The sequence below is a fragment of the Gymnodraco acuticeps genome, unplaced genomic scaffold, assembly GCF_902827175.1.
Source record: "Gymnodraco acuticeps unplaced genomic scaffold, fGymAcu1.1, whole genome shotgun sequence".
NCBI classification, from domain to species: domain Eukaryota; kingdom Metazoa; phylum Chordata; class Actinopteri; order Perciformes; family Bathydraconidae; genus Gymnodraco; species Gymnodraco acuticeps.
Genome location: NW_022990353.1, coordinates 253,721 through 268,718, shown reverse-complemented (window position 1 = coordinate 268,718; position 14,998 = coordinate 253,721). Strand labels below are relative to the sequence as shown.

Sequence of the window (14,998 nt, the reverse complement as noted above, 5' to 3'; positions counted from 1 at the left end):
GACTGTTCCTGAGCACCCTGGTGTCGTGGACCGAACCAGGGAAGCCAACAAAAATGTCCAGGAATTTGCCAAAGCTGTCACAGATTCCCTGAAGCTGGACAGAGAAGAACAGCTTCCTGTTCAGGTAATCCTGGGCATGGGGGCTATTGGAAGCCTTGATGCGGATGTGGCATCCATCTATAGCTCCCACACAGTGTCTGAAGGCTGGGCTGTTGGCAAGGCGATGAAAGCCATTGCCAATTTCAGCACACTGTGCCTGTGTGGGGAAATGGATGACCTTCTCCAACAGACACAATATTGCCTCACACATCCTGTGGACAATATTGAAAACTGTGGTCTTGGGCACATCAAAGACCCTGGAGACAACAGATTAAGACAACCCATGTGCCAGCCAGTAGACCACCAGAAGGACCTCCACATGCTGAACCCAGCCATGGGTCTTCTCCCTCCTGAGAAGGGTCATCAGGGCCTCGATGGATTCCCTCGACAGGCGGTAATCAAATCGAAGATCTTTGGACTGATCCATATCGATCTGTACCACAGGGACATGGTGGTTGAGGTTGGCGTAGGTGTTGATCCTCTCCTGTAGGAGGAGGAGAGGTGTAAATAGTAAAAGGTTGAAATACATCAATATTGTGGCTTTCCTTTATTTTTTTAAACAATGATGCATATTTGTTGTGTAAGGCAAGCACATGGGAGGAGATAGCCTTCAAGTTTGCTATAAATAACCAATACTGGAAATATGTTTGTTGGCTAAACCATAAGACAATTTTCTGTCAGAAAGCCCTCAAAGCTAACTTCACCCAGGTACACAGAAACACATGAAATATACAGGAACAGTTTCAGCTATACTCTTGATAGTATGTGCAATGTATACATGCTCTGTAATCTATCATTAAAACCAGTATCATAATCCACTTATCCCTTGTAAACCTACTGCCAGCCTCTGCAGTCGTGCTCTCCTCCTCTGAATATTTTCTGTTGTTTTGCAACACAGCAGCCACAAGCTCCATTTCTGCCATTTTGCTCTGAAACAGTGATACTGCCCACCTGCTCTTATATAGGACACTAATAGGGTAATTGAGCAACATACTATTCAGCTGGGTGATTCTTGGTTATTCATTGAGTGCAACAGTGTTGGGCCTGTGGTCATTTTATAGTAATATCTTTGGGTAAACAACTATTTTGTCCCATAACACATCAATAAGCCAATACAGCTTAAAATGTAATTGAGACTTTTGGCTAGAGCTGGGGGGGAAACGATTATTTTGAAAACGATTAATCGGGCGATTATTTGATCGATTAGTCGACTAATCTAACAATTATTTTTCTGTTGTTCAATTCATAAAAAACGTAATGTAAAAAAAAGATTTTTCACGATACTGTGTCTCAGGGGATCTTAATATTTAAGAACCTATTAATGTGTAGCACCAGATTAACGGAAATAATCTCAGCTAACTGACGATACAAACCATGTTTACCAAAACAAAACACAAGTCTCATAAGAAGCATCTAAATGACCCCTGAGCGAAAAATGCTAACGGACATTGGCACAGAACTCAAGATAAAAGTACCCTTATTACTTATCGTAGCTGCACATACAATATATCAGATTAAAGCTGAGACTCCACAGATTATGTAGGTATATAGTATCATCACTGAGTGATCCGGACTCGCGACAGGGGAAGCAAATACAGACATCACAACACGTACCTTTACAGAGCTTCTAGGGAGATCGTCTCACCACCGTAAGGCAAGGCAAGGCAAGGCAAGTTTATTTATATAGCACTTTTCAACACAAGGCAATTCAAAGTGCTTTACAAAAAATGAAAGAGATTAAGAAAATGGCATTTAAAATCAGTCATTAAAAAGAAAAGCTAATAAAATAAACATTAAAAGAAAAAATACATGGATAAAAGTTACAGTGCTGTCAATTAAACATTAAAAGAAAAAAGTACATGGATAAAAGTTACAGTGCAGTCTAAGATATGAATAGTTCAATTAAAAGCAGCGACAAAAAGAAAAGTCTTCAGCCTGGATTTAAAAGTAGTCAGAGTTGCAGCGGACCTGCAGGTTTCTGGGAGTTTGTTCCAGATATTTGGAGCATAATAACTGAACGCTGCTTTACCATGTTTAGTTCTGACTCTGGGGACAGAAAGCTGACCAGTCCCTGAAGACCTGAGAGATCTGGATGGTTCATAATTTAGCAGGAGGTCAGAAATGTATTTTGGGCCTAAACCATTCAGTGCTTTATAAACCAGCAGCAGTATTTTGAAATCTATTCTTTGACACACAGGAAGCCAGTGTAAAGACTTCAGAACAGGAGTGATGTGATCCACTTTCTTAGTGTTAGTGAGGACTCGAGCAGCAGCGTTCTGAATTAGCTGCAGCTTCCTAATAGATTTTTTAGTGAGACCTGTGAAGACACCATTACAGTAGTCGAGTCTACTGAAGATAAAAGCATGGACAAGTTTTTCCAAATCCTGCTGTGACATTAGTCTTTTAATCCTAGATATATTCTTTAGGTGATAGTAGGCTGATTTAGTAACAGTTTTAATGTGACTGTTGAAACTCAGGTAGCTCACCGTAGCTGTCAATCTGATCAAAAGACGTGTTCAATGGCATTAAAATGAGAAAAAACGTGGCTGAATCGGTTAATCCATAGGTTTTTAACATCTATGTATAAAAAAATGATTGAATTTATAATCCATAATTCCATTTTTATGTAAAAATCGGAGAGCAAATGCTAGCTGCTAATGGTAGCCACCACATCTAGCTGCTGCTTCCGGTCTAGGCTATGCAGCAGTCTCAGTGAGATATAAATATATAAATATCTTTGCGTTTTGGACTAACTTTAAAATATTCCCATGCTTTTGAAGACCTAGGGCGAGATGTTTTCGTTTGGGGGCTTCGTGCGCAATCCTGTGAGGAGGAGGTGGTAGTCGTTTCAGTCTCCATTGTGTTTGAAGTGCGATTGCGAACTGCTTGTTGCTTTGGGTGACCCACGTGTGTGTAGCGACGCGTCGACGCGGAAATATGTCGTTGACGATATTTTTGAAGTCGTCGACGCGTCGCTACAGCACTACTTTTGGCCATATTTTAATTCAACATGTTATAAACTTAAGAATGGTGATATGTACAGCAATACATGTGTAGGTCTAATACGGTTGCCATCAATTGTGTTGTATGTTGCCAGGAGGGTGCGGTGAGTGTGAGCAACAATTATCAATGGGACAACGATTTTCTTTCACTTTACTTATTTGTTTTAATTTCAACCTTAATGAACAACATACTGTTCGCTGTTGCACACGTTCATAAAGCATAAAACAACACAATAACAGCGCTTATTAATGATGCGCTTATAGTAGTCCACTTTCGGAAAGTTGTAGTTCAGCAGACGTACATTCAGGACAGTCTCTTCTCCTAAGTCCTTTTGAATTCTCCTATCCACTATCCCTTAACCCCGTGACGTTTCACTCAGAGGTCAAGGAATAGGAGATAGGGTTAGAATTTAGGAGCTGATTTTTGGATTATCGGAACGCAACCCTGACCCCCGGCTCGATGAGCGAACTATGGATAAATCAAAGAAAAGTACCGGAGGAACACAGGATTTAATTCTGTGTGGACAGAGTTATCTGCTTTCACAGCAAGCGATGCTGGTTTACCGGTATGTTTGATATGTAGAGAGAAGTTGTCAAAGGTGCTGCAGCCTTTACGTATCGAGGAACAACACGGGAGAGGAAGACAGCTGACGATCTTCAGTCATCATTCAATGGGGTATGTAATTTATTTCAGAAAACACTTTTTGTTATATTCCATGGAATGCTCTTAACGTCCCGATAGCAATGAATATATTAAATGCTTTGACAATAAATACATATAAAAATTAATCTGTGGAAGTCGTAGCGCTGTAAAAAGCACGACCAATCATCTGAGCCGGCCCGGCTAAAGTAACTGGATGGCCTACCAGTGTCTCGACTTTAAAGAGTCCTCTCCTGCTGATGTCCAGGTGTATATCAGTATGTAGTGTCTCGACTTTAAAGAGTCCTCTCCTGCTGATGTTCAGGTGTATATCAGTATGTAGTGTCTCGACTTTAAAGAGTCCTCTCCTGCTGATGTTCAGGTGTTTATCAGTATGTAGTGTCTCTACTTTAAAGAGTCCTCTCCTGCTGATGTTCAGGTGTATATCAGTATGTAGTGTCTCTACTTTAAAAAGTCCTCTCCTGCTGATGTTCAGGTATATATCAGTATGTAGTGTCTCTACTTTAAAGAGTCCTCTCCTGCTGATGTTCAGGTGTTTATCAGTATGTAGTGTCTCTACTTTAAAGAGTCCTCTCTTGCTGATGTTCAGGTGTATATCAGTATGTAGTGTCTCGACTTTAAAGAGTCCTCTCCTGCTGATGTTCAGGTGTTTATCAGTATGTAGTGTCTCTACTTTAAAGAGTCCTCTCCTGCTGATGTTCAGGTGTATATCAGTATGTAGTGTCTCTACTTTAAAGAGTGCTCTCCTGCTGATGTTCAGGTGTATATCAGTATGTAGTGTCTCTACTTTAAAAAGTCCTCTCCTGCTGATGTTCAGGTGTATATCAGTATGTAGTGTCTCTACTTTAAAGAGTCCTCTCCTGCTGATGTTCAGGTGTTTATCAGTATGTAGTGTCTCTACTTTAAAGAGTCCTCTCCTGCTGATGTTCAGGTGTATATCAGTATGTAGTGTCTCTACTTTAAAGAGTGCTCTCCTGCTGATGTTCAGGTGCATATCAGTATGTAGTGTCTCTACTTTAAAGAGTCCTCTCCTGCTGATGTTCAGGTGTATATCAGTATGTAGTGTCTCTACTTTAAAGAGTCCTCTCCTGCTGATGTTCAGGTGTATATCAGTATGTAGTCTCTACTTTAAAGAGTCCTCTCCTGCTGATGTTCAGGTGTATATCAGTATGTAGTGTCTCTACTTTAAAGAGTGCTCTCCTGCTGATGTTCAGGTGTATATCAGTATGTAGTGTCTCTACTTTAAAGAGTCCTCTCCTGCTGATGTTCAGGTGTATATCAGTATGTAGTCTCTACTTTAAAGAGTCCTCTCCTGCTGATGTTCAGGTGTATATCAGTATGTAGTCTCTACTTTAAAGAGTCCTCTCCTGCTGATGTTCAGGTGTATATCAGTATGTAGTGTCTCTACTTTAAAGAGTCCTCTCCTGCTGATGTTCAGGTGTATATCAGTATGTAGTCTCTACTGGGACTACAGCCCAAAAAGCTCAATAAGGCCTCTTTAAAGTTACAGTAAGAAACACTTGTATGTCAGATATTATTCCTTCCTTTGTTAAATATGTTTAGTTGAATATCAGTTTGCAAAGACTTATTTTTTGCAAAGGCTAACATCCCTGTGTTCCTTTCCACACATGCTCAACAAGGAACTCCACAAACAGTTTTGTATCAAGTATGTTTTTAAGTACATCAATTGATTATTATTGTTGACATGATTAATACTTAACAAAGAAACCCTTAGTGTGATCCTTCACCCTCACTCTTACACTCACATCAATACAAGGTTCAAGGTTCTTTATTGTCAAACTAACAGAGTAATTATGACGTTGACAATCTTAGGTCACAGGCTTCTCCAACAATGCAACACAATAATACAGATAAGCAGACAATATTAAAGTATATTAAAAGTAATACAAAAAAGTGGAATAGAGCAATACGAGTCTATATAAGTTATTGGAATGATATATTAGATAATAGATGAATAATTACTAAGTAACAGATGAATGTTATGAAATTGTTTCAGCAGTATCAATATTATTACATTGATACTTTTTCATTTTCAGATAAGATTTCTATGCTTCACCAGAACCAGGATATTTTCAGAAAAACACTCCATGTCTCCACATACAGTGCTAATTAAATATGGACTATAAATACCTATAACATTATCAAAACTTATACTTCATTGATACCAACACACCACCCTGATAACCAATCAAAAGCGTGTTGAATGCCCCTGATTGTTTATACATGTAATTATATAAAGACAACATTGGACTAATTAGCGATGATTGCACTTTTTTTTTTTTTTTAGATAGATAGATCGAATATGTATCACACAGACATGAACACAGCACACACACTGACATTTAGTCTCTGCTTTTTATCCAACCTTTTTCCACGTTTGCTCTTCAATGTTAACTAGGAATCAGACGTGTTTCACATAGTGTTTCAATTCAACTTAAAGGTCCCCTATTATACTGTTTTTAATCAATATAGGTCTCATATATATACAAAACATGTCTCTGAAGTGTTTGGCTCCAAACATCAAACACATCATTGCAGCATTACCCATAATCCCCTCTGTTTCAGCCCTGTTTCCAAAGTGCTGATTCTCTGTCTGTTACTTTAGATGAAAATAAGGAGCCCCTCCCCACGCCCCTCTGAGAGACATTTGGTTACAAAGAACTCAATGGTGCTCTAGGAGGAGATTCAGGTGATAAGGGGGGGGGGGGGGTTACCTTGGTTGCTGATTGGCTAATGGTTACACAAGACAAAACATCGTTATGACATCATCAAGTGGCCAAAATCTGATCAGCTCATTTTCAGACAGGTTTTTATAGAAATGGATCAAAAAGAGAGAGAATCTTTGTTCCTGAAACTTAGAGTCTCTTTCCACAGAGGGGACACATGTTGATGTAGAAGAGACATGAAGAAGAGGGGACACATGTTGATGTAGAAGAGACATGAAGAAGAGGGGACACATGTTGATGTAGAAGAGACATGAAGAAGAGGGGACACATGTTGATGTAGAAGAGACATGAAGAAGAGGGGACACATGTTGATGTAGAAGAGACATGAAGAAGAGGGGACACATGTTGATGTAGAAGAGACATGAAGAAGAGGGGACACATGTTGATGTAGAAGAGACATGAAGAAGAGGGGACACATGTTGATGTAGAAGAGACATGAAGAAGAGGGGACACATGTTGATGTAGAAGAGACATGAAGAAGAGGGGACACATGTTGATGTAGAAGAGACATGAAGAAGAGGGGACACATGTTGATGTAGAAGAGACGTGAAGAAGAGGGGACACATGTTGATGTAGAAGAGACATGAAGAAGAGGGGACACATGTTGATGTAGAAGAGACATGAAGAAGATGATTTTGCACAACAGGTGACCTTTAAGGTATTACATGTATGTTACTTTAGAGCTTAATTTTCTACCCTTTGTCAGCATGTCACTTGCAGGTGGTTCCTTCACACATTTGTTGACCTCTTTGTAGTGTTTGTGTAAGTGAGCAACACTCCCTATGATTACATTAATAAAACTCTCCTGGAAAAGAGTGTGTTGTATTTGAAAGGCAGTAGAAAGGGAAACACACACAAGAGGAACAGGGTCTGAACTAATAATAATTATGAATTATTATTGCATTATTGTAATCCAGACCTTCTATGTTCCAGTGTCACCACATAATGAATGTACTCCATTTCCCAGTATTCTCTTCATGCTTTGAAGCTACAGTGAGAGAAACATCATTTTGGGGAGAAGTAAAAGTGTCTCCAGACGAAGTACACTAAGTTTACGTCACTAATCAACTTTTATTTAAGTTAAATGTTTATCTATCACCTGCTAAAATTAAGTATGCAAAAACGCCAATAAAGAAATGTCCTTCAGTAAGGCAAATTGACTATCTCGGATGCAAGCCCTGCTAAAGCTTTCGATCATTAGTTACCATAAGCAACTGGTCATACCAGACCACAACAATAAGTCATATTCACATCAATTCACAGGACGAACCCATCTCTGCCTGCTGCAGGAACCCGTCCCAGTCTGGCGCGGAAACTGGTAGCTCTGTCTGGAAGTGGTTCCAGAACCTAGAGACCGACAGGACACATTAAAAACATTTACAATAGAGTGCTGCAGCGATGACGTATTTTTGGAGGCCGACCCGGAAGTAAGCTGCGCATGGGTTCCCTCGACAAAAAAGCAATTTCTCCATAGGATTTTGGAATATTGTAAAAAATAAGATCTGTGGAAAACGAACCTGTTTGATAAATGCACGTTTTGTTCAGCTGGATAATCTCCACATGTTGACCCTACTTTTATCATTTTAAAAGCAAAATGCTAACGTTATGCTAAAGGAACTACAGCCGAGTACAGCTGGGTCGCACGACTTCAACGTCACGCCAACTTAAGATCCATATTCAAAAATACAGATTCTAAATTGTACAAGTTGAAGTGTTGTTTGAACAGCTTGCAGCAGGCAGGGACTTGCTTTAAAGCAGAACAGGGCAAACTAACTTAGAGGAGTGTTTACGTGTTCGGCGTAATGACGTACAACGGCCTCGACAACTTCTGTAGTCCTATTCAGCCACTCGTTAACAACCTTCATTTTTCAGACACGTCAACTCTTCAAGACTCACCAGTGGGGTCACTGCTGATGTATTTAATGTCGTAGAACAAAACGTGATCTGTCTCTTACATTTGTGTCAACCACAGAGCTTAAAAACCCATTGACTCTGAGACGAGGGAACAGGAAGTGGTGAAATGCTGACTCACTTCCGGGGTTTAGGACTCGTTCCTGCACCTATAAGTTGGCATGTGTAACTTACTATCTCAGACCTGTGTCTTGTTATGAAAACTTGCGTCATAAGTAGAACAGAAGTGCTCAGAAGTGCAGAAGTAATCGAAAGACTGCTGGGATCTTTCTGGTGTTTTCTGTTTACTTCTGAAATACAATTCAAATGAGACAAAGTGTGTTTACTTGTGATGGTAGATATCCGGGTCTCGGCTTATGTGGTTCTGGAAGCCGATGTACAGATCATCCCATAGACGGCCGTGCAGCACTGCAGATCTCATCACGCTGATCCGGTTTTTGATCTTTAGGGATGAAACCAAGAAAACATTGAAGCTGCATGAACGAAACAGGAACTCTGATGAGTAAAATAATGCGCCTCACAAGAGTCTACGACAGACCGTTCATGGGTTGCAGAGGTGGGACGTATCGAAGTACATTCACTCAAGTACTATTTTGTCATACTTGTACTTTACTTGAGTATTTCCACTTAATGCTACTTTATACTTTTACTCCCCTTACATTTTGGAACATCAAGTGTCCTTTTTACTCCACTACATTTACTAACAACAATAGTTCCCAGCTACTGTTTACATATAAAACACATGACGTTTTTAAATGATATCCTGCAGTACCTTATTACATATTTATTACAAAACAAACTTAAACTGTCTTAATAATGTCCTACATGTATTTGTAAGCAATACAAATAACGAATCTCTTAAAGGTGGGGTAGGTAATTCACTTCAGAAACACTTTGTTATATTCCATGGAATGCTCTTAACATCCCGATAGCAATGAATATCTTAAATGATTTGACAATAAATCCATAACAATATTTCATCTGTGGAAGCCGTGGCGCTGTAAAAAGCACGACCAATCATCTGAGCCGGCCCGGCTAAAGTAACTGGATGGCCTACCTGCCTGTCAGCCTTCCATCTGTGTACAAACTTATCTCGTGCCCTCATTGGTCATGTGCGCGTTCGTGTGTGTTGGAGGAGGGGCTCTGTAAGGAAGTCTGAAGGAAGGGGAAGATTTTTTTCGGCTGCGTAGTTTCAAATTCTAGCGCACTCGAGCTGGTTTCTCCATTCTTACCTACCCTACCTTTAATATTCCATACAAATATAATACTTTCAAAACGGCCATGGTGCATGTGTACTTTGGATACTTTAAGTACATTTAGCTGGCTATATTTCTACTTAAGTAGCATTTTGAATATCGGACTTTCAGTTGTCATGAAGTATTTTCAGACCAAAGTATTTATACTTTTACTTAAGTAAAGGATCTAAGTGCTTCTTCCACCTCTGCTGGGTTGATGAGCATTGAGCTGGATTTCTTTGTAAATGACTTAAGATGATTTTTTGTGTATTAGAGTATTTCCTATGTCTATGTTTTATTATCTTTTCTTTTTAATAACTGATTTTAAATGCCATTTTCTTTCGTTTTTTGTAAAGCACTTTGAATTGCCTTGTGTTGAAAGGTGCTATATAAATAAACTTGCCTTGTCTCACCTCAATGTAGAAGTGCTCTCTGCCAGGCCTGGCGGTGGGAAAGGACAGATCCAAAAAGTCCACCAAGTAGTCGTAGCCACCAGCATGGGGTTCAAAGTTGTCCTTTGTCTCGATCACCTTATATATTTGTGTGAAAAAATGTGCTCCGGATCAAAAACGCATCAACAAGCAACAGCAAGAAAGGACAAGAGGGCTAGCTAGTTTCTGTTGAGCTGGTTATTAGCCATGCTAGCGGCATCTCGATAAAATATAATATAATAAATGACCTCAGGCATTATTTAAGATTGCCAGCAAATCATTAACCCACATTTCGACACGTATTTCCAAATATGCTGCACACTTAAATGTAATTTTGTTTATTGGTAATAAGCAAATGTTAGCATGCTCAAAATGCTAAGCTAAGATGGTGAACATGATTACTTTACAACGCTCAGGAAGGTTTTGCAAAAGTATCTGCGATTCTACAAAAGAACAGAAAGAGGGTCTTCTATGTCAAGTTTATATTTACCCGCATGACAAGGTTGTAGTTTTTAAAGCCTGCCCAGGAGTAATAGAATTGGATCCAGCTTTTATGTTTGAATATCTCAGAGCCGATGGCGCCGTTTAGTTCATTCAAGTACAAGTCGAAATCCCATTTGTCCTTGTAGATTTGTGCATTAGCCGGGGGATCAGTGATGGCCGCTCTGTGTTTGGTTGTGTAATGAAAGAAATAAACACATACAAAGAAGGTGAACTTATGATGGGTCTCCATGTGTGTAGTTTAAATTATCATATTAATCTTAAACCTATTTTGTAATCTGGGCACGATTCCTATTCTCTTTTCTCAAAAGTACTTTTTCTAAATAATGCTTTGAGTTCAGACAGGGGTAGACAAAAGCGTTTTTAACAGTGACTGGCAAATGTACGTTTTTGTGAGTTAGAAGAAACAACTGTGACTGGCAAATGTTCTAAACCACAGTTAGCTAGCTTTTAATGCTAACTGCTAATGTCAAGTCTAAAAAATGTACCAAGAAAAGGACAGCCGTAGCTAGCTAGCTTATTAATGCTAACTCTGTAAGATTGTTTGAAAGTGCTGTAAGACATTCATTTAAAAACAAGAATCATGTTAATGGAATTTGCTTGTAGAATAATGTGTTGTCACACACACACACACACACACACACACACACACACACACACACACACACACACACACACACACACACACACACACACACACACACACACACATACCATGTATACATCACTTCAGGGGACATTACATTGACTTACATACATTTCCTGGAGACTTATCCTAACCTTAACCATCACCAACACATGCCTAACCCTAACCCTTACCCTTACCCTAACCCTAAACCTAACCAAGTCTTCACCCTAAAATTAATGATTCCCCTCATGGGGACCTCCAATTTGTCCCCATAAGGGAAGCCAGTCCCCACACGTGACTATGTAAACAGATTTAGGTCCCCACAAGTATAGTAATGTTAGACCACACACACACACACACACACACACACACACACACACACACACACACACACACACTAAAGCATTGTCAACCTGTTAGTGGGGTCTCTCAGAGCGAGGCCGAGGTCCAGCACACTGCCTGGTTTGGGCGTCCATGTTTTGATGTCTGGTGCAACTTTATTGATCAGCGCGTTGAGGTTCTCTGCACTGTTCTTGATGTTTGTTTCCCTAATGGATCTGTATGCACAGAACACAGTAGAGACTTATGAAGACGGATGAACAATGGAGATATCTAAAAGTATTTCTTAGTGTCTCCTATCATTTGAATTTAAGAGCGCACCTGTGGCAAATCGCCCTTAAAATATGACTGTGACTTAAATTAAATCATTATCCGGTAAATTGATCGTCTGACTTTTTAGGATTAAATCACATAAAACAAAAAAACACACATATTTAATAATACACACTTTCCTTTGACGTTCTACTGGATCATGTCATTTCCTGCACACCCTACCAGCTAATCCATTCTCTTTCCTGTTGTTGTGAAAGAAGGCATTTACAACTGCAAACAGATTTAATTACAATACAGTTTTAAAATATATATTATTCTGAAATAGGCCACCTCAGACATCATTTTACTGTGGTGCAATGTCAAAAGGACCGCTCTTCTTTAGGTAAATTATTCACAGATATGATTGGTATACTACATATGATATACTCGCAAATCATTCTTATTGGGACTTGGCTTGGGAACCAAAGGGTCGCCTGTTTAATTCTCCGGACAGACCAAAGTGTGGGCTGTTACTTGGAGAGAAAATTATCATTCATGTTTATTTCATTTGCTTCTTTCCATCTTATCCAGATATAAATGATTAACTTCCTGAATTTGTAATCACATGATGGCCAACGTTTTCTGGAAACAGGGTCTGGGTCAACTTATCATCGTCTCTCCTATACTTTTTATTCACATAGATCTCTCCAAGCTAAACTCCACATTAACTAAGTCTGATTTAGAGCTAAACATATCATCTTCATTTTCCAACCGATGAAAAATAATGAGCTTTTAAACCCATGTCTTATTTATCATCCACTAGTATTCCTCTAAGAAACCTGAGCAAGTTCTACCTGTCTGATGGATGAGCTTCCACGAAATAGCCAGCGAACGGGCAGTAGATCTTGGGCTCCAGGGACTTCACCAGCGCAGATTTGTAATTCAGCAGCTTCACCCTTTCGTTTTTGATAAAAGTTTCCTTCCAGGAATCTGGTGACAAACATGAGGGCATCACGGTTATTTTCTGCATTGCGGGGCTAACTAAACATAATGTGGCCATGGGTGAACACTAACAGCACTCATTTTGGGGAGGATTTGAACACATTTTTCTTACCCCTGTTCCCAACTTATGGGAGGCTGCCTGCCTTCTTGTAAACTACGCTGCAGCTTCAAATACGATGCAAATATAAACACACAAATGCACAAAAAACACAAGCAAATGAAAAAACATAACCACCAACTTGACAACACATGCGCTTTCTGAATGCTGCTGTGCATGTGTTGTCCAGTTAGTCAGGGTCGGCGTCATGGGGGGTCATTCGCGGGCCATGCCCCCCCAAATGAGTCACTGTGCCCCCCCCCAACGCAGGGTGGGCAAGCCTTGCCACTTTGCCGTTTTTTTTTTTTTAATCATATAAGTAAAAACGTTTCCACTAAATGTTTTTTGTGTGAAATACATCAGAAATAAAGAATACAAATATAAAACACAGCCTGAGCTGTGCTCACTGCTGCTCTCTGATTGGTGTGTTGCTTGACCAATGACCCCCGACTTTTTTTTTGTTATCATTACGTGGCTGTGTGTTTAGATGAAAGCCCGGTGGCGATCTGTTCATCTGTTACACTGATTATACAGTAAAGCCATCAAAAATAATATGATATACAATACAGTACAAGTAGCCTACTTCTGGGTCTCTGTGTTTCATTCAAGCTCGGCTCTGTGTGTGTGTGGCACGAGCGTATTTTGTGAGTGCGCGAGCGGTAACGTGGAATGTTGTTGTTAGCATCTGGTTAGCTAGCTATGCTAACGGATATAAAGGGCTGTTTCTACACCAAGGTGGAGGAGAGTCCTCTCCTGTCAGACTGAGAGGATCGTATAACCTCAGCTCAGTGAGGTAAGGACTCTCTCAGTGTTCAGATAGTTCACTTTAGTGTAAGTTATCTCAGTGGGTCTCAAACGGTTTGTTCACCATTTATGTAAACAAGTATTTGCGAGGAACACCTTTATATGATCATTATAGTTATTAAAAAATAAGAGAATAAATGAAAAACAGGTATGAAATACTATAGGACAGTAACACAAGAATACAGTTTAAAGGGGGAGTGATTAGTGAAATATCCATAAAGAAAAAGTAAATCTGTGTACAGCTCTGTTTCATTTGGATGCTGAGAGATGTAGGCTATCCATAGATCTCTTCATTTTGCTCTCAAAGTGCACCAGATTGATGCATTTAACTTCAATATTTTAAAAATAATCTTCCCGGAGGAGCATGCCCCCGGACCCTCCTAGAGGAGGTTAGGTCCACCCCCACCTAAAACATGTTCACATGGATAGGATACTAAATACATTTGCACACTTTTTATATCGTGGCCTATGTCCATATGTTTCTGTTTTGGTGGTTGTGCCACAACAGTGCATGCATGCACAAGTCATTGGTGCGCTATAAAATAGCACATACACTCCTGCAATGTGTGTGAAAGACAATAGACTTTACAGCATGTTTTTGAAGTTGCGTTGGTGTTTGTGTGTTGGTTGTTGACGGCAGTGTGTGCCCCCCCCGTGGTAAATGATTGCCCCTCCATTCGATTTGTTCTAGAGCCGACCCTGCAGTTAGTGAAGATGTTTCTTGTGTTTTGCCACATTTGTGTTTTTAAATTTGCAGCGTTTTTGAAACTGAAGCGTGTTTCTGCTCATGGAAATGTTTGGGCCGTGTTTGATAAGTGGTTGAAAGACAAAAGGCGCATTCACACCGGAGTACTTTTCCCCGTACTTTTCCCGTTTAGTTCCGTTAGTGCCTGGAATTTTGCGTTCACAGCAAAAAGAGTACTTAGTTCCGAGAACTTTTACCCCCGAGAACTTTTCCTGCTAGAGAGGTGGGACTTTTATGGGAGAAAAAAGTACCAATTTTGATTGGCTGGGCGAATTGCAAACCACGCCCCGTAAAACTCTGAAAAGGTTTGTGAAGCCGCCATTGTATTTGCTGGCATTACTATTAGCATTAGCATTAGCCCCGCGCACCAACGCAGAGGGACTAACTTATGGCAACACAAAAAAAAACATGGGAGCGGTGGAGATGAGGAGGTGTCGGCGTTCTGGCGATTTACTCGGAAGGCTTCAGTAGAAGCTGCTGGGAGTCCCAGCAGCTTCTACTGAAGCCAGTCCCCAACTCCGGGGACTTCCGGCCGGGGACTTCG

At 40.1% G+C, this 14,998-nt stretch overlaps 1 pseudogene; it reads right to left on the bottom strand.

Moving 5' to 3' along the window:
* Positions 1-7,452: 7,452 nt before the first annotated feature.
* LOC117551230 overlaps positions 7,453-14,998 on the bottom strand; it is a 31,308-nt pseudogene continuing 23,762 nt past the window's right edge.